The sequence below is a fragment of the Phascolarctos cinereus genome, unplaced genomic scaffold, assembly GCF_003287225.1.
Source record: "Phascolarctos cinereus isolate Bilbo 61053 unplaced genomic scaffold, phaCin_HiC Scaffold_726;HRSCAF=1367, whole genome shotgun sequence".
In the NCBI taxonomy this organism is placed as follows: domain Eukaryota; kingdom Metazoa; phylum Chordata; class Mammalia; order Diprotodontia; family Phascolarctidae; genus Phascolarctos; species Phascolarctos cinereus.
Window position 1 is genome coordinate 367,541,901 of NW_027556098.1, and position 20,665 is coordinate 367,562,565.

At 40.4% G+C, this 20,665-nt stretch overlaps 1 protein-coding gene across 7 annotated transcripts in view; it reads left to right on the top strand.

The window, feature by feature from the left end:
- Positions 1-20,665, top strand: part of PHC2 (polyhomeotic homolog 2) — a 161,515-nt gene that overhangs the window by 21,051 nt on the left and 119,799 nt on the right. Inside the window, exon 1 of one of the 7 annotated variants that reach the window (XM_078145511.1) lies at positions 13,708-13,850. The exons of the other annotated variants lie outside the window; for them this stretch is intronic. The gene's annotated coding sequence lies outside the window, so the exon portion shown is untranslated. Of the gene's footprint in view, positions 1-13,707; positions 13,851-20,665 lie in introns of those variants that run through there. 7 annotated transcript variants of the gene reach the window in all.

Genomic DNA, 20,665 nt, shown 5'->3' on the forward strand with positions numbered 1-20,665 from the left:
CAACCAAGAATCATCTACCCAGCAAAACTGAGGTATTCTTCAGGGGAAAAAAAACGGTCATTCAGTGAAATAGAGGACTTTCAAGCATTCTTGATGAAAAGACCAGAGCTGAATAGAAAATTTGACTTTCAAATACAGAACTCAAGTGGAACATGAAGAGGTAAACAGGAAAGAGAAATCATAAGAGACTTATTAAGATTGAACTGTTTACATTCCTGCATGGAAAAATGATATTTATAACTCATGAGACCTTTGTCAGTATCAGGGTAGTTGGAGGAAAAAAATTATATGTGTGTATATGTAGATAGTTAGAGGGCACAGGGTGAGCTGAAGATTAAGGGGTCATATCTGGAGAATAAAATTAAGGGATGAGAGAGGATTATACTCGGAGAAGAAGAAAGGGAGAGGTAGAATGGGGTAAATTATCTCACAAAAAAAAACCCAGAAAAGTCTCTTACAGTGGAAGGGGAAACAGGAGAAGGTGAGAGGGAATGAGTGAATCTTATTCTCATAGGATTTGGCTTAAGGAGGGAATAACAAACATTCATTTGGGTATGGAAATCTGTCTTACCCCACAGGAAAATAGGGGGAGAAGAGGACAAGACAGCAGGGGGTTGATAGAGAAGGAGGGCAGATTGGGAAAGGGGGTAATCAGAAGTAAATACTTCTGAGGAGGGACAGGGTCAAAAGAAAGAATAGAATAAATGGGAGGGCAGGATAGGATTAAGGGAAATAGAGTTAGTTTTTCACAACATGTCTACTATGGACGTGTTTTGCATAACTGCACATGTACAACCTATATTGAGTTGCTTGCCTTTTCAGTGAGGGTGGGTGGGGAGGTTGGAAGACAGAAAATTTGAAACCTAATGTTTTAAAAACATATGTTTAAAAAAATGTTTTCACATGCTACTGGGAAATAAGAAATACAGGAAATAGGGTACAGAAGTCTATCCTGCCCTACAGGAAAATAGAAGAAGGGGAAGGGGATAAGAGAAGGGGGGAGAGATAGAAGAGAGGACAGACTAGGGGAAGGGATATTCAGAATGCATGCCATCTTGGGGTGGGGGAGGGGGGAGATGGGGTGAAAATTTGGAACTCAAAAAGCTTGTGGAAGTGAATGTTGAAAACTAAAAATAAATAAATTTATATTAAAAAAAAATTAAAATGAAGCTCTTGAAACAGATGATCTCCAAAGCCACTTTTAGCTCCAAACCCTATGATCCAATCACTGGGTATGGGGAGGATAAGGAGGATTCCATTTAATTCATCAAGCATTTATTATATTTACTATGTGCAAAACTAGGTGCTAGGGATATACAGAGAAAGAACAAAATTATCCGTGTGCCCATGTAGCTGAGATGCCACTGGGGAAGGAATGAAGGAGATACAGTCTGTACCCAGATAGGTAAATATGAAGCAATCTAGGGATGAGATAGCAGAGGAAGTATTAACTGGGTGAATCAGGGAAGACTTTAGGTCTTAGGAGATACCTGAACTGAGTCTTCAGTGAAATTGAGGATTTTGAGAGGTGGAAGTTGGGGGTGGGAGAGGGGAAGGCAGGCTCTGCACAAGCAGAGGAACAAGATGGAGTCCTACGTTTGGAAACAGCTAGTAGTTTTGCTGGAATGTAGGGTGTGTGAAGGAAGGATAGGATTATAGGTTTAGAGCTAAAAGGGACCACAGAGACCTTTGAGTCCACACTTCTCAATTTGCAGATGAGGAAACTGGATGACAGAAAAGTGAAGTGACTTCTTCAGGGTCACACAGCAGATGTCTGAGGCAGGACTTGAACCTAGGTCTACCTGACTGTTCCAGGTACAGTGCTCTATCCATTACACCATGTCCTCAAAGAGCTTACCTTCAAATGTGGGAGACAATACACAAGCAAATGTTTAGAGATATGACATATCAGAGTAGGTGAACAGTAATCTGAGGGAAGGTGTTGGCAGTGAGGATAAAAGGAGAGCTGGAGTGGCAAAAGTGTTTTGCAGAAGGTAGGATTTGAAAGAAACCAGAGAAGGTAGGAGGCAGAGGTGAGGAGAGCATTCATTCTCAGCATGAGGGATAGTCATTGAGAATCACACACAGTCATTAGATGGAGTGTGATGTTCAAGGAACAGAAAGAAGGGTGTCACTGGATGCTAGAGTACTTAGAAGAAAGCAAAATAAAAGAAAGACTTGAAATGTAGCAAGGGACCATATTGTAAATGATGTTAAAAGCCAAACAGAACATTTTGTATTTGATCCTGAAGGGAAGAGAGAGTCCAGATTTTGTTGAGTAGGGATGTGCTGGAGCCTGCTCTTTGAGATTGTTAAATGTTTAGTATAAGTATTCACAGCTTGGAAATTGGCAAATGCTACAAATCAGGCCTTGATTTATTGTTTTGTTGATTATGTAGACTTAAGGTAAAAGTGATGGAGAAAATATTATAATAATGAAGATTAAACTTAAAGGGTGTCCTGCTGTCCCTTCCACCAGAGAACTAGTTGTTAAATGTTTAGCACACACCTCAGGCTAATAGAGGCGACTAGTCAGACCTGGCTTTTAAGAAGATCACTTTGGCAGCCAGATGTAGATGGACTAGAGGAGGGAGAGACTTTAGACGGAGATAAATCAGAAGGCTCTGAGGTCTGCCCCAGGGTGGGAGCTGCCTGACAGAAAAGAAGACATGTAGGAGAGAGGCTGTGAAGGTGGGAATGACAACAGATTGTGTGGGAGGGTGTGTGAGTGAGGAGTCAAGGATGAGACTGTGAGCCTGGGTCACTGGGAGGCTGGTGGCATCCTCAGCAGCAATAGGGACGTTTAGAAGACGGAAGGATTGGGGGAAAGATCATTAATTTTGTTTTGGACATATAGATTTATGACGTCTATGGCCATTCAGTTCAAAATGCTGGTGATGTGAGACTAGAAATCAGGAGAAAAGTTGGATAAGTAGATCTGGGAATCATCTGCATAAAATCTGCATAAAAATGCTAATGGAATCCATAGGAACCGAAGAGATCATTAAGTGAGACAGTATAGGGGAAGAGGAGAAAAGGGTCTTGGAGGACACCAACAGTTAGTGGTCATGACATGGAGGAAGACCTAGCAAAGGAGACTGAAAAAGGAGTCAGTTTGGAGGAGAAGCAGGAGAGAACAGTTTTATGAAAACCTAGAGGAGAAAGTATCAAGAAGACAGTGTCAAAGACTACAGAGAAGTAAAAAAAAAAGGCCATTACATTTTATAATTAATAGCTTGAGAGAGAAGCTTCAGTTGAATGATGAAGTTAGAAGCCAGACTGCACAGCATTTAAAGGAAAGTGAGAGGAGAGGAAGTAGAGGCACTGATTACAGATTAACTTTCTTAAGGAGTTCTACCACAAAAGGGAGGAGAGATATAGGATGGTAGCTGGTAAGGAGGGCTGGATCAAGTGAAGGGTTTTTTTTCTTGGTTTTGTTTTTTGTCTTTTTTTTAAAGAATAAAGGAGCGGCAGCTAGGTGGCACAGTGGGTAGAGTACTGGCCCTGGAGTTCAAATGTGGCCTCAGACACTTGAAACTTACTAGCTATGTGACCCTGGGCAAGTCACTTAACCCCAATTGCCTAAAAAAAAAAAAAAGATAGAGGAAATGTAGGTATGTTTATAGGCAGCTGGTAAACAATGAATTTTGAGGAGAAATTGAAGATTAGTGAGAGTACACATGATAGAGGAGGAAATCTGGGGAAAACAGGATGGATTTAGATCAAGAGTGAATGTAGAGGGACTTGTTTGCCTTGGAAAAGAAAAGGGCCACCTCTTCATGGGAGACAGACATCTGAATGATATTAGCCAAGGGAATGCTAAAGGGGAATGGCTTTATTATTATTATGATTTTTTTGGTGAAGTAGGAGGCCAGGTTCTCACTGGAGAGGCTGGAGGGAGTGGCAGACATTGGAGGCCTGAGGATGCGTGAGGAGGTTTGGAAGAACACTCTGGTGAGTGGAATAGGGGATTGATTTGTGAGGTATAAAAAGATTGTCTAGAGGTCATGATCAGCAGTGTCAAAAGTTGCCAGAGGGTGAAGTAAGATATCTTTCTCTATTTAGTCATCCTTACTCAGAGTAATTCTTACTGAGAATTTGTAGTTAATAGGAAACAAAAACATAAGCATGTATTTTTAGGGGAAAAAGGAATGTAAATTTGATACTGCATAACTGAGTGCAAAAACTTAAATCAGTCTCCTGGGTAGGGGCACTAGTAAGGTCAGGTTGGGCAAAAAGGTGTGTTGGTAGCAAGAGATGAGAGAGTAAAAACGCAGCAGGACTTTAAGAATCCATTGAAATAGGGAGCCCTTCTTCCCTGTGGATTCAGATTTGGGTTTGAATCTCTCTTCTTTTCTTTGCTACCTGTATGACCCTGGAACCTTCCTTCCCTTCTCAAGGCTTAAGGTTCCTAGTTTGTAAAATGAGGGATTTGGACTAAGGGTTCCAGCCCCATAACCTATAATCTTATAATTTCTGATGGCAACAGTTTGGCAGGGCTGTTAAGTATCTTAATCCCTTTAAAATCTGTTTCCCTAACACTTAGCTCTGGGTATAGAAGACCTGTGACTGTATTAAATACTCCTGGCTAAACCTTATCTTTTGTCTACCTCCAATTCTTCCAGGTAGTTGATAAAAGAGTCAGTCAGGAAACCTCACCTGGGAAACATTCAGTGGAAGTGATAGTATTGAGAGGGTCAAGATCATTTCAATGGGGCAGGGAAGATGAAACAGAGTTAGTTGTGAGATCAAAGAGGAAATCAGTAAAGGGAATGGACAGGGGTAGGAAATCGAGAGGCAAAGCCCAGGCAAGTGTGCACTTTGGGAGAATAGATAGCTCAGGCATGGGCTGCCTTATTATTTTGGGGTAAATGTGACAGCCCTGTTCTCCCTCTGTTACATCTTGACATAAGGCCACTCTCTCTTAGGTTACTTCTTGTGGTTCATGTTTTTCCAGTGGTTTACTAGAGTCTAGGTTCACAAGCAGAAAGATTCCACAAGCATATACCCAATATTAACTGAACTTCTTTCCTCTTTCCCTGGCTTCCTTCAAGTCCCACCTTCTGTAAGAAGTCTTTCCCGGTTCTTTAATCTTGGTGCCTTCCCTGTGAGACTACTTCTGATTTATCTTATTTCTTGTTTGTGCATTGTTATTTACATATTTGTCTCCCCCATTAAAACATGAGCTCCTTCAGAGCCTTTCTGTGTATCCCCAGTGGGGTAGCTAGGTGGCATAATGGATAAAGTGCTAGCCCTGGAGTCTAGAGGACCTGAATTCAAATCTGGCCTCAGACACTAGTTGGATGACCCTGGGCAAATCACTTAACCCTGTTTGCATCAGTTTCCTCATCTGTAAAATGAGCTGGAGAATGGCAAACCACTCCAGTATCATTGCCAAGAAAATCCCAAATGGAGTCATGAAGAGTCAGAAACAACTGAAAACGTCCCCAGCACCTATGTACCTGGTACATAGCAGGTACTTAATGCTAGTTGACTAACTTGTTAGATCTGATGCATAGTTTCAGTATGATGAGACTTTTTTATCCTGATTTCCTAGCGTCTGGAAATTTGATAAGTATGCCATTTTGTCTTGTTAGCAACAAAAATTCCATGAAGCCATTGGTGAACTAGAACAAAAAAACCATCTTTTTATTAACTGCCTCGCAAGGCCAGGTGTCCCATGTGGAGGCGCACCTTACAGAAGGGAGAGCAAAGCTTTTATTCCTAGGCCGGAGTCGAAGTTCCCTCCTCTGTTTCCCCATTGGCTGGGTAATGCAGAGTTTACAGCCTATCCGGATTGCCTAATTTCCCCACATGAGTCTCTGCCCCCAGTTACATCTCCCATTCCCCACATTTCCTTGTCAACAGACCACAGCTGTCAGTATCCCAGCAGCTACTCATCATCACCCTGATGAACGATACGCAGAAGCAACATCCCAGCCACGTTTCCTACAATCTTAATCCGAATCATAATAATATTGAATAAAAAAGGACCAGAGAGCTTTGCAGTATGGCACTATACAATGACTCCCTCCGGATTGACATTGATTATTAACAAACACTTTCTGAGTGTGGTTAATTCCAATGCCAGATCCCACTAAATCACTCCTGTTACTTGACCTCCATTTGTCCACTTTATTTTCAAAGATGTTGTGACTATCAAATGCCTTGCTGAAATATAGGCATGCCCACACCTTTCCCTGACCTAATAGTCTTATAACAGTGTCAAAAAATGAAATAAGGTTAGTCTGTCATGATTTGTTCTTTTTTTTAAAATTTATTTTATTAATTTATTTTGATTTATCAACAATCACTTCCATATGCTTTTGAGTTTAAAATTTTTCTCCCCCTTCTTCCCACCATCCTCCCCAAGACGGTGCACAATCTGATATATGCTATACATTTACATTCCTATTAAACATATTTTCACATTAGTGAAGTTGTAAATAAAAATTCTCACTAGTGTTTTGCTTTTGACCACCGCCTCCCTCAGTCCCTCCCTCCCTTTCCCTTTTCTTCCCCTTTAGCCTTACTGCTTCTTCCCTCCCTTTTCTTTCCCCTTTTCCCTCCTACTACCTATAGGGTAAGTTAGATTTCTATACCTAATTATGGTATTCCCTTCTTGAGCCAAATCTGATGAGAGTAAGGTTCAAACAGTGCTCACCCCCCTCCCTTCTTTCCCTCTGCTGTAATAGGATTTTGTGTCTTTTCCTGTAATGTAATTTATCCTTGTCTGCCTCCTCCTTTCTCAGTACATTTTCTAAAATCAGACTAATCCACTTACTTGGATCCATTTAACCCACTTGATTAGGTTTTTTTTTTATCATTACATCAAAGTCAACTAATATTCACCCCCTTTATGTATACTGCTTTAACATAGTGTAATAACAATACAGATCTCAAGAGTTGCAAGTGTCATCTTCCCTTGTAGGGATGCCAACAGTCTGCCCTTATTAACAACATTTTGTATCTTTCTGTCCCATTTACCTTTTCATGTCTTTCTTGAATCTTGTACTTGAAGATTAGATTTTTTGTTGAGCTCTGGTCTTTTTATCAGGAAGGCTTAGAAGTCCCCTATTTCATTGAATATCCATCTCCTCCCTTGAAAAATCATGATCATTTTTGCAAGGTGGTTGATCCTTGGCTATAATCCAAGCTCCTTTGCCCTACGGAATATCATGTTCCATGCCCTGCGGTCTTTTAATGTAGAAGCTGCAAGGTCCTGTGTGATCCTGACTGTGGTTCCATGATATTTAAATTGTTTCTTTCTGGCTGCTTGCAGCACCTTCTCTTTCATCTGGTAATTTTGGAATTTTGCTATTATATTCCTTGGAGTTGTCAATTTGGGATCTCTTCCAGGTGGTAAGCAGTGTATTCTTCCTATGGTTATTTTACCTTCTGGTTCTAGGACTTCAGGGCAGTTTTCCTTTATGATTTTCTGAAAGATACTGTCCAGGCTTTTTTTTTTCATCATGATTTTCAGGTAGTCCAGTGATTTTTAAAGTGTCTCTCCTGGATCGATTTTCCAGGTCAGTTGTTTTACCCATGAGGTATTTTATGTTTTCATCTATTTTTTCATTTTTTTGTTTCTGTTTGACTGATTCTTGCTCTCTCATAGAGTCATTAGTTTCCATTTGTCCAATTCTAGTTTTTAACAGATTGTTTTCTTCTGTTAGTTTTTGTACTTCCTTCTTCAATTGGCCAATTGTATTTTTAAGGGATTTGTTTTTTCAGTGTACTTTTTTTCCAATTGGCCAATTGTATTTTTTAAGGACTCTTCTACCTCTCTCATTAGACTTTTAAAATCCTTCTTGAGCTCTTCTAAGAAGGCTTTTTGGGCTTCAGACCAGTTCATATTCCCTTTTGATGTTGCAGATGTGGGTTTGTTGACAATGTTGTCCTCTTCAGAATTTCTGTCTTGATCTTCACTCTTCTCATAATATGAATCTATGGTACATTTCTTTTTACTCATGGTTTATTTATTCCCTGGCCTTTAAAGAGATTGAGCTCTCCTGCTGGGGAACAGAGGGCACTGACCCAAGCTTCTTGTGTTGGGAGCCTAGGTCTTGGTCACTGGCTTTGTGTGCTGGGGCCTCTTATGTTGGCAATTGGAGGTTGTAGGGTTTTGGCAGCTTACCTCATGTTGGGCTGGAATCAGCAAGGCTGGAACTTTCAGGCAATTCTAGGTTGCCTGCTTTTCCTTTCCTTTAGCTTTCTTCAGCTCCTTTTAGATGGGTGCTGCAGGGTGTTTATCTGCCTGGGGCCCCTTGCAATGCTGCCTCCTCATTTCTGCTAATGCACTGGAGATTCCTTTGTGGTAGAGTGCTGAGGCACCTGGTGGTTTTCTGAGCTGGTTTCCACCAGTTCCCCCGCCCTCACTGAGGCACTTGGAGCTCCAGGTGTTGGTGTTTGCCTGCTCTACCACCTGGGTTTCAGCATCTCCTCCTGGTTGACAGTTGGAGGCTGTAGGGTTCTGAAGCTTACTGGTGTTGGGTTGGAATCAGAAAGGCTGGGACTTTAGGAAGATTCTAGGTTGCTTTCTTCAGCTCCTTTCAGATGAATGCTGCAGGGTGCTTATCTGCCTGGGGCCCTTTGTAGTGCTGCTTCCCTTATTTTTGCTGAGGCACTGGGAGACCCATTTGCTGGGCTGCTGCCCTGCTGTTCCCTGTCTTTCTTCTAGTTCAGCTGTTCCAGGGTTTTTTTTTTGTGGGGTGATATTTTCTGGGTTTTCAGAGGTTGATAGGGGAGGGCGAGAGCGATTACCTTTTTACTCCACCATCTTGGCTCCTGGAAGCAGAAGTCTGTCATGACTTGTTCTTGATTAACCTATATTGGTTTATAGTTATTAACTAGCAGCTCATCTATTTAGTAATATGTTTCAGGATTTTGCCACAAATTGACATCCAGTTCATCTCTCTGTAGAAGCTAACCTTCCCCTTTTTGAATATTTGGATCTTTTTCTGTTATCCGTCCACTTCTCTAATTCTCCAGGGTTCCCAAAAAGTCTAAAAACTCCAAAATAGACCGTAGTGCAACAGTCACAGCTGTATTGTCAGGTATAATTTATTCATGCCAGGTAACTCGAATTCATAGAATAACTTTTTAACCAACTTGAGTTTCAAGGTCAAAGAGGAAGATGAATAAGTGTGTTAACATTGTTGCCAGGGAAACCTTTTCCCGATTGGAAAGAGATGCCTATGGGGTCTTAAGCTGACTGAAGCAAATGAGGTAATCTGATATTTATCTTTCTGTTCCTTATCTGGAAGGAAATGATGTAGTAATCGTGTATAGGGAATTGTGTATAAGGATTTTCTTTTCCTGTTAGCAGATAGCCAGTTCTCCATTATGCAGATATTCTAGAGCTAATTAGAGGTGATACTGAAACAAATTAATATGTTTTCTCTCATCCAGGTTATCTACAGTCTATCTCAACTATTCAGTAAACAGGCATTAACTGTGTGCCAGGCACTATGCTAAACTCTGGGCACAGTAAGGAAGGCTCAAGGATCGCACCTCCTAATGGAGAAGACAGTATATGAATAACTGGATACTTACTATATCTTTATCTATCTATCCATTTATCTATCTATCTACAGACATACACTCACAATATAGATAGAATGTAATCTGTGAGGGAGGGCAGCACTCCTACAAAAGGTGAGATTTAAGATGGAGGTGGAGAGGTAAGGAGAGGTTCCAACTTAATCTTACTAACTTGTCTTGTGTTATCCTACTGTTTGCACTGTCAGAAATGCTCTTCTCTAGCTGTACCTGCTGAAATTCTATTCATCCTCCATGAGCCTACTTATGTGACCTTGGGCAGGTCACTTAACCTCCTTGATTGGAGGTAGGGGGGCTGGGAAGGAATTGTCTCTGAGGTCTCTTTTAGCTCTAGATCAATGATCCATATTAGTTCAAAGAATTAGTTCATAAATTAGTTCAAATGCTGCCTTCTCTGTGGAGGCTTTCCTCATTTCTTTTTCATCTCCCTCTCCACCAGTGGATGGAGATCACTTCCTCTTTTGATCTTGATATTCACTCTTAGTCTCTTTCTTTCTGGAGGTAGGTAGCCTGGTTTCATCAGGAGTCCTCTGGAATCGTGATTTGTTATTGTGATGACCAAAGCCCCTTTAATTTGTTACTTTGGTATTGTGATATTTCCCCCACAGGTATAGACTGTGACTCTGCTACACTTCATTCTTTACAATTCTTGTCCATGTTTACCCATAAGGAAGGCAGTATGACTTAGTGGATAGAATGCTACTCTTAAAATCAGGAAGACTTGCATTTAAATTTTACCTGAGAGATCTTAGGCAAGTCATTTAAATCTCTGATACTCAATTTCCTCATCTAGAAAATAGGAATAATAAATAGCACCCATTCCACAGGGTTGTTGTAAGGATCAGTGAGCTAAATGTTTGTAAAGCTCTTGCAAATTTCAAAGTGTTATATGGATATCAGCTGTTGTTATTATTTACCCTTCCCAGAGCTTTTTATGTATGCACAATGCATTGTAGAACTTCTTTTAGTATCTTGAGTATACCAAAATATCACTCAGGCCTCCTCCAACCACAAAGATCCTCAATGTTTTTTTTAAGTCATTTCTCGCAGAAGTCGTGATTGACTTATTATGCATCATTCTTTTGCCTTTTGGTATTTCATAAAATTGTAGAATGTCAGAGTTAGAAGGGACCTTGCAGGGCCCATAATGCAACTCATTTTTAAGTATACATCCTTTCTTTAACACTCATCACAAGTGGGCCACCAGCTTCTCCTTGGAGCTCTCCAGTGACAGGAAACTCACTAGTATGATAGAGTGGGCAAAGTGTTGCACTTAGAATCAAGACCTAGTTGCAAGTCTCTCCTCAGCCACTAGCTATGGGACCATGCAAAGGTCGCTTAAACCTCTTGACCTCAGCTCTTCATCTGTAAAATGAGAGGATTAGAGTAGAGGGTCTCTAAGGCCTCTTCTAACTCCAAGTCTATGATCCTGAAACAGCTTATTTCACATTTGGACAGTTCTGGTTTGTAGGAAGTTTTTCCTCAGATTGTGACAAAATATGCTTTTTTACCTTCCACCATTTGTCACTAGTTCTGCTTTGTAGGGCCAAGTAAGATAAATTTAATCCTTTTTCTATATACAGTCTTCTAGACAGTCGAAGACAGCTAGCCTATCTCCCATATCTTCTCTGTTCTAAACAGTCCTGCTTCATTCAACCTATCCTTGTATAGCATGATTCCAGCCCCTAACCATCCCGGTCACTTTCATCTGGACATGTTGTACTCTGCCTACTCAAAACACCTCTGGAACATGGTATTCACATTTTAGAAAAGATACTGAACAGCTGCATTGTGTCCAGATGAGAGTGACCAGGATGGGGTTGGAATCATGCCATACAAGTGCAGTTTCAGTTTCATTAGTTGTCTAGGCTGGTGTGTTACACTGTTGCTAACAGAGTACAAGGTCATTTTCGATGAACGAACTGTTGTCAGGCTACACTTTCCTCACCATGTATTTGTGTGGCCTAAGTGTAGGACTCTCCATTTATCTGTGTCAGATTTTGTCTTCTCTAAAGTTCTGTCTTGATGCCTTATTTTTGTATGTAGGCAAATATGGATTCTCAGAGGCTATACCAACAGAGGCCAAGAGGTCCTACCAAACTATAAAGGCTTCATTGGACTAGCATTGGACTGTATGAGGTTCAGCCTAAGTATGCTATAATAATAGCAGCAGTAGTGGTAAAAATAAGTGACATGTATATAGCATTGTTCCTCTCCCCATGATTCTTCCATAGACTTCAAACCTTGTCTAGACAGATGAAGTAAATAAGGGTAGAATTCATTTACCAGCTCAGTGGCATGGATATAATATGCAGGTTCTTAGGTCCATTCATCAGGACCATATAAGTTCTTTCTTAACTAAGTAAAAATGAAACAATTTATGTAAAGTGCTTTGTAGACCTTAAAGTACTATATAAATATTATTTATTATTACTAGAAAGCCATCACAGAGTTATAACCTACAATGCTGGTCCTTGGGACAAGATTCATAAAATATTCCCTCAAATTAATTTTTTAAAAATACATTTTTATTAGTATTTTTTGTTTTTACATTATCTATGTGTCACAACATTGAATTAGTGTTTTAATACAAATACATTTGAGGCATGGCAGAGTTGCTTGGTCACTGACATATGTGTGGAGGTGTTTATGAGATATCCTGGAGGTGGGATTGTAATGTGGGTATAAGCCCAATTTCAAGCCCAGACACGTCTCACTCCTTTGTCCCTCTGTTCCTCTGCTGTCCTGAAGTGATGTTTTGCAGTACAGAACACCATCACCACACTGGCTATTACAGCCCTAGCAAATTTCTACAGCCAGGAATCTAGATCTCTGTGGCCCTGGAAAAAAAGAGGTTAGACAAGGGAATATGGTGTTGGGTTTTTATTGTAACTATGGGCCACCAGGTCCTTGTATTAAGCTAGTGCAGGCTTGGCCCCAGTAGTGTAATGGGCAGTAGAGGAGGGGGTGCTAAATGAGCTCAGGGTAATTGTCAGTTTGTGGAGTTGTTGGGTTTGGGGTTTTTTGCCTTTCTTTTGGGGTTTCAGCTGTCTCAAATCATAGAGACACCTGAAGCTGCTTTTTCTTCGGTGCATAATTTCTGTTTTAGAGAGGTCATGGGTGTCAACCAGACTAGACTAGTGGGTGGCCAGGGATGAACAAAGCAGGCCAATGACAAGAGAGTCAGGTTCCTCATTCAAACAGAAGTTTAATTTCGAAGTGAGAGAAATGGCTAGCAAGCAAAGACATGTGCTGGAGCCCCACCACTGATGGAGGGGCCGCTTTAGTGTGGGGAAATCTCAATACTTATACCAATGGCTGTGCAGTGAGCTGTAGCCTCATAATGAAGGGTAACAGCAACAATGTGACAAGTTTAATTCAGAGCAGGGCTTCATGACCAAAAATAATCCTGGGATTTTGCTGTGGCTGAGATCATCCAGAGGGTGAGTACAAAGGATTGTTGTTATGCCAAGCTCAGGGCACCTTGTTTACTGGGCCTTAGCTCTGGAAGACAGGGTGTCTTCTAATATATTGACATGGTGATCAGAGAAGATGTCAAATCCTCTATCTTGTTAGTCACATGACCCAGAAGTTCTCAATAATGTGTGGTGTGTGGGTGTGGGTGTGGGTGTGTTGGTTTAACTTTTATTTGTATTTTTAAATTTTATTATTTATTTTTAACATTTTTAAAAATTTTGAGTTCTAAATTGTCTTCCTCTCCAGCCCTTCCCCTACCCACTGAGAAGGCAAGCAATTTGATAGAATTTCTGTGGATTCTTTTGAGTGATACTTTGTTTTCTGTATTTAGAAGTTCTCAGCAGTTTTATTGTATTATTTCTTGCATTTTGGTGTTGTTCAGATTCTTTTTCATGTTTTTTCTGATGGACTTGAAATCCTAAAGTTGTGTCTGTGCTTTCTGTCTTTGAGATCAATATGGTTTTCTTGTATAAAATTATGTTTTCTTTTAGCATTATTGCTTTTTTCTTCTTCCAGATTGTCTTGCATATCTGTGTATTTGCTTTCCCAATCCATTGTTCTCTTTTGTTTATTTGATGAGTTTTCAAGATGCTTCTCTCTTGAACCATTCAGGAACATCCAGTTTGTTATTCATGCTCTTGGGAATTCACAGTGAGTGGGATTGAGACCACCTACCCAAATGAAAATTCAGAGGTTTCTCTCAGGAGAAACAGAAGTTTTATTTGGCAAGTCTCACGGGAGAATTGGGCATCACCTACCCAGGGCGGACTGGTGTAGGGAGGCAAGATACAGGCAGCAAACATTGGTTTGAGGTAAGAGACCTTACATTCTACCCAGAAACTAAGAGATACATTTTACCCAAAACAAGCTTGGCAGCTAGAAGGTTGCCTTATTTGGTAAAGATAAGGCTGGGGTGGTGGTTACAAAACAAGGGAGGGGGTGGGCAACAGATGTATGACCCGATCACATGATTTACAGGAAACCGAAACTTAGGCCCAGCTAATGGTAAAGCCTAACTAAATTTTGGGGCATAGCTTCCATTTCATATGAGAAACTTTCACTTGTCCCACACAACAGGGTCCTCTGCCTCCTTAGGTGTTGATTCATCTTCCTTTATCTTTAAGTATTTATTCATTGATCTCTAGATGATCTTATTCTCTTCTGTTTTAATATCTCCCCTGTTGGTTTATCTGATCAATGTCTTTGAGTTCTCTTCCTATTGAGAACTTTGGTAATTTCAGTCTTTTGTCTTTATATTCCCCCATTATTCACTTTCACACTTTTGCTTTGAAAATAGTTGGAAGGCTATGGGTTCAAATTCTGTGTCAAGTATTTATTGCCAACATGACAATAAGCAAGTCACCTAACCTCTCTGAGCTTCAGTTTCCTTATCTGTAAACTGGAGTACCTGTGGTACCTCCCTCACCAGGTTGTTGTGTGGCTCCAGTAAGATGATGTATGTAAAGTGCTTTGCAAACTTGAATATGCTATATATTATTATTATTGTTATTACTACTACTACCACAAGAAGAGATAAGCTATATACACCACGAAGTGTACATTATCACAGACCAAACTTTTGCCCACAGTCATCCATGGAACTCATTTCTGGAACTCCTTGCTACTTAAGTGTGAGATATTTTGTTAATCACAATTATAAATTAAGCCTCCATTCCAGCATACCTATTCATTAATTTAAAAAGAACAACAAATCCAATAGAAAAATCAATTCCATTGAGATAATAGCGAAGCAAATAAAAAGGGAAAATAACCAGGCAACAGAATCATTCTCAGCCCCCCATATCCAAATAAATGTAACCCCTTCAGACTTCTAAGAAATTATAATTAAATTCTTGTCTCCTTCTTCCTCCCCCACCCCCAACCCCAAATCTACATGCCTTAAACCTGATAAATCCACCTGTTAGAGGAGAGACAGAGTCTTCTGAGACTCACTTTCCCAGTAGTGAAAAGTTTAGGATTCATTGTCTTTTCCTTTATGGTGTTTTGCTGATGCATATCCAGAGGGCAGGCATTCTCTCTTTCTGCCTCCAGAACCTGAGAATCTTCACCCTTGGAGCAGGCTGGCAATTTGCTGAAATCTCTCATTTTAACTCCAGGGTTTTCAGCATTCTGTTAGGACTCTGAATTTGGAGACACTATGGTAGTACTGTTCTACATTTTCATCTTATATTTCCCCCTTTTGACCACAGTTCTGGCTTCCTTCCCTCTGTCTCTTGCAACCAGCCTGTTATACTTTGACTACCTTTTAAACCTTCTACTTCTTGGCAGTCTCCCCTTGTCAGTCTTTGCCTTGTGATACAACCCGACTATACTGAGATACACAGGCTCCTGGGGAGTGGAGTCATGAAAATTTCTTCCAATGAATAATTCTCCCTAGACATGAGGTTTTTTGGGGGGTTTTTTGTTTTGTTTTGCTTAGGCAGTTGGGGTTAAGTGACTTGCCCAGGGTCACACAGCTAGTAAGTATCAAGTGTCTGAGGCCGGATTTGAACCCAGGTCCTCCTGACTCCAAGGCCAGAGCTCTATCCACTGTGCCACCTAGCTGCCCTTGGTCATGAGGTATTATGGAAGATGTAGTCTGATAGGAAATGCAGTTAATATGCTTCTATTATAAATACAACACAAAGTGTTATGTGATAGGATAAAAAAGAAAATACTTTCATTTAGGGGCATGGAGATTCATGGAAGGCTTCATGAAAAGGGTGGCTGTGACTGGCTGGGCCTTGGGGGGAAAAAAGGAGAGATTTCAGCAGGTTAATTCAAGGACGTAATACATTGGGATTGATCCACAGAAAGGCATAGAAGTAGGAAACAAAAGGAAGAATTAGGAAGCAGCTGGTATTCTGGTAGAATTTAGGATGGAAGGGTAGGAGTACAAAATAAAACTGGAAAAGTATGTTTTCTCCATGTTGTGTAGGGTCTTTTATCCAAAATGAAGGCGTTTGTATTTTTTCCTTTAGGCAATAGGCAGTCAGGAGCCACTGAAAGTTTTTAAATAACAAGGTGATGGTCCTGTCTGTACCTTCACAAGCTTATTTTGGCAGCTGTGCCTGAAAAGTGGATCAGAGAAAAGAAAGACCAGAGGCATGGCAACAAGTCAGGAGGTTATTATGTGGTCTAGATGAGAGGTGCAAGCCTGTCTAAACTAAAGTGGTGGCTGCTGGGGCTATTGAAACAAAAGATATTGAAGAAGTAGTAACAACAGACTTTAAAACTCGTTTCATTAAGATTATTATTCATGATTTTTAAAAAATATCTAAAATGCATAAGCTTAATTTTTTAGGCAAGTGAAATAATAGAAATGTCTGGAGTATTTTTTTTAAATATTTGACAAATATCACTCCATGTGGGGCATAATGAGTTGAGGTATAGCCTTGGAGGTGGGAAGACTGGGATTCAGGTGCTGTTTTCGACATAAAGGCGAGGCACCTAACCTCTCAGTGTCCCAGGAAGCCCTCTAAGAACTTAAGTTGGAGAAGAGTTGTCAAGTTTACAGTAGAGGAGGGAGTTTCTACAGAGAGAATTCTCTGTACTCGTGAGAGCATAGGTCTGGGACCACCTTGCTCCCAATTATTTTAATTTGAGATTGTTGGCAATTGATGTGGTTTCAGTTTGTTAAATGACATAACCAAACTTTTGGTTTTTTCACACATAGTTGAGGAAAAAAAACCAAAAAACAACAAATCCTTGCTTTAGTTTACACCTTCTAGAAAATGAAGCCCATCTTTTGGGATTGGAAGGATTGTGTGCTATCCCACTGTGGATTTTCTGGAAGAACAGATATGCTCATTGATTCTCCCTGACTAATGATTTAAATGGGAATAGATTTTATTTTAAAATCAGATCTACTTTTCATCAAGCCAACATGAGAATAGAGGAGGATATATTTCCATTTCGTTTCTGGGCTTTTGTTGCTTTCCTAATTTTAACAAAAAGAAGCCAAAATCTTAGCTCTTTTTAGGTTTGTCTTAGGAAATATATTTTTAGGATATCAAAATTAGCTGGACGGCCGGCATTAGCAAAGTGTTGAGAGTTAAGTTATCAAAAGCATTTTGTGATAATAACTAACATTAATGCTTAAAAGTTTACAAAACACTCTACATACATATTTGGAGCTTCCCAACCTCATGAAGAAGATAGATATTGTACAGATATCATCATCATCATTTTACAGATGAGAAGCTGAGGCTTAGAAAAGTCACCAGCTAGTCACTTGTCAGAAGTGGAATCCAACTCAGTTCTTCCTGAATCCAAGTCTGGCATTCTGTCCATCATACCACATCATTCACAATATGGTGTAATAGATGGAATAAAATGAAGTATCGTAACCAAGAGAAGCACCAAGTGGGAACTTCATTTGCATTTTTATATGGTGTCAACTGGACAGTGTCCTTAATAGTTGGCAGATTGATTGGAGCAGTAACTAGCCATAGCTTTACCTTTAGCAGATTCAGTTTGAGAGGTGGGGAGGGGGCAAGGAACAAGCCCACTGTAAGTTTAGTTGAGTCAGGAAAAGGTAATCTATTCCCAGAGAGAGTTCATTTGTACTGTGTATCATCAGAGGACCATGAGTCCAAGTGTTGGGATATGGAGAGGGCTGTCACCGTGAGAAAAAAGCAACCTTCCATACCCTGGGGCAAAGGTCTATTTTATCTGGCTAGTTATGGCTTTAAGCTTGATTTATTATGGTTCCAGGTCTGTCCTTATTTACTCAAATATGATGACCATTCTCTTGCTATAGAATTAATTTTGTATTTACATGTTATTGCTGGGTCATACTATCCTAGTGACTGTTGTTTCTATTAAGGATATATTTTGCTTTTTTATTATGGTTTAAACTTAGTACGAATGATTCATTCCCCTCATGGCTGGTTTCTATCCCCTGCAAATGGAAATAGTATGGAGGGGGACATCAGCTGGATTCTTACTCGCATAGCTCTGGCTCCCCAAAGGACTGGTTTGCCCATTGCCTCAGCAAACCTTTTGTATAAATAAAATTGAATCAAGCAGATGAATGAGTAAGTGTGCCTGGATAGCAGCCCTGGAATCTCATTAACATTCCCCTACTCAAAGCTGCATTTCTCGGTCTGCCTCCAACACATTCTGGGGTACTCAGCTCCATTAGGTCCTCTTATCACCTCTTTTATAGCAATGGACTTTTCAGCTTCAAGTAGCAACATGACCTGACCCCATTCAGCTGCCAGTCACAGCTTATTGTCTGCCCTGGTCTGAAGTTTTGAACATCATATTCCCATCTAGCACAGGTCTGAGTGTCTCTAGCACAAGGTCCCCTAATCATTTACACAGTCCTGTATCAGGAGAAGCAGTGAGGCTATCTGATTGAACCAGGGAATGGGAGATTTGTGAGAACCATAGGTGAATAAAGTAATCCAGGTTACAAATGAGACCATAATCAGTGATCATGCAAGGCCAATTAGTGTTTAGCTGGCATTTTTATTCCAGGAAATTCCATCTATTCTTAGGCATTTCATCTTCTCAGTATAAGGAGACAGGCTGGGTTATCTCGTATGACTTAAGAGCAACCTAATAGCTGCTTATTGACTCTCCTTTGAGCTCCGTGTATAAAAAGAGAAGTCTCTTTATAGTGAGTCAGGATATTGATGGATAGGGGGAAGGTGTGAGTTAACTCCCCACTCTCCCACAACCTTAGCTTAGAATAATAGAAACAAGGAAGTTGGGCAGTTGGAGTTAACTTTCCTTGGGGGTGGATAGATGGGGACCCAGATGGGGACCCAGCTGGCGCCCCTTTGGGCAGAGATTTTTTAGGACTTTGATATGGTGCTTCTGAGACCTCAGGGAACCTTCTTGTGTTGACTGTTTTCTAACTTTCTTGCTTTGTTTTTATTCTCTGGACTGCTTTTTAAACTGTCTCAAGAACTGTTTCTACCTGAGAGTATTGGAATTAAAATTATTTTAGTAAAAGAATTGTTCATTTCAGTCCTTTGGGCTCTGAGTGATCCTTTGTACCACGTGCACAGTAGCAACCTGGACACCTCTCCTTTGCAATAAGATGACTGAAGTTGGGCAATTTAAAATATTTTTTGTTTACTCCTGAATTGGATGAATTAATAAATAAAAAAAGCATTTGTTAAGCATTTACTTTTTGCACAGCACTGTATTAAGCCCTGAAACTATTAATAGAAAAGTTAGTCCCTGCTCTCAAGGAGCTCATTCTAATAATAATTTTAATAATTGACAGCTAGCTTAGTACCAGCCCCTGGTAATGGTGATTGACAGTAGAGTTTATCTGATAGACTGACATGCTTTTTACTGTGATGTTATACTGTCATCATTTTGTAGTACTAGACTTCTAGTGCAATTCAATTAAAATAATAAAATGTTTATTCAGCACCTAGGAGGCAGCATGGTATGGTGGCAAAAAAGCAGAGTCACAGAATTTCAGAGGTGAAAGAGACCTCAGTGACCATCTGGCCCAACCTGTACCTGACCAGAAATCCGTTCTGTCATATCTTTGGCCAGTGATCATCCAGCCTGTTTTTGAAGTCATCCATGGAACGACTGCCCTGCAGGTTTCTCCATCTTTGAATAGCTTTGCTTTAGGAAGTTTGTTGATACAAAGTCAGCCTCTGTCCTGCCTCTGCCCATTGCTGCTAGTTCTGTCCTGTGTGGTTCAACAGAACAAATCTGATCACTCTTCCATATTACAGTCCTTCAGATATTCAGAGACAGCTATCGTGACCTTCCTAAGGTCCTGTGATTTCACTGGTGTGGGGAACTCCTGGTAAGGAAATTGCCCCCACAGTGCAGGCACTGGCAGCTGTTCTGCAACCTAGGATCTTAGAGTCTAGCACACTAAGAGGTTAAACAGCTTACCCAACTTTACAAAGCTTGCATGTGTCAAAAGTGCAACTTGAACCCAGTTCTTCATGACTCAGACCACTTCTCTATTGTGAAATCTTATGAAGTAGTTATGCAGAAGGGGACATTTGGTCCCTTTTGGTTATATGGGTTGAGTACTGCCCAACAGCATGTCTCTGTATTAAATATCCAGTGAGATAGTGTAAAATCTGAATTGCCCACCAGGTGGCACTCTACTTGAGCTTCCAGCCTAGAATTGTACCTCAAGCACGTGCAGGATATAGCTGTTTCTTAAGAGGTTGCTTACATCCCAGATGACCACCAGAGAGCACTCATCTGCAAATAGATAGCTGCTCCCTTATGTCATTAACTTGAATTAACTCTTTTCTGGCCAGGTCCAAATTTAATCTAGGGGATGAAATGAAATATTGCTCAGAATATTAAAATAGGAAACCTGCTGCGAAGACTCTCATTCCTCCCCCACCCCCATTCCATCTGGATTCTAATCTCAGTTCACTTTTCACTGCATTCATGAATGTAGACATTTATTGTGCTGTGATCACAAGGTTAATTGTATGTAGAATCAAATGAAAAGGAAAGTAGACTACATGAAGCCATTTGCTTCAATCATATCCTAGCTCTCTTCCCACTGCCCTTGGAGATCTTCAAATGTCACCAGAAGGAAATCACCTTATATACACTGAGGGGAAATGAATAGGGTTGGAATGGACACTGTCTCAGCAGCATGGATTCAGAAAGAGAATTC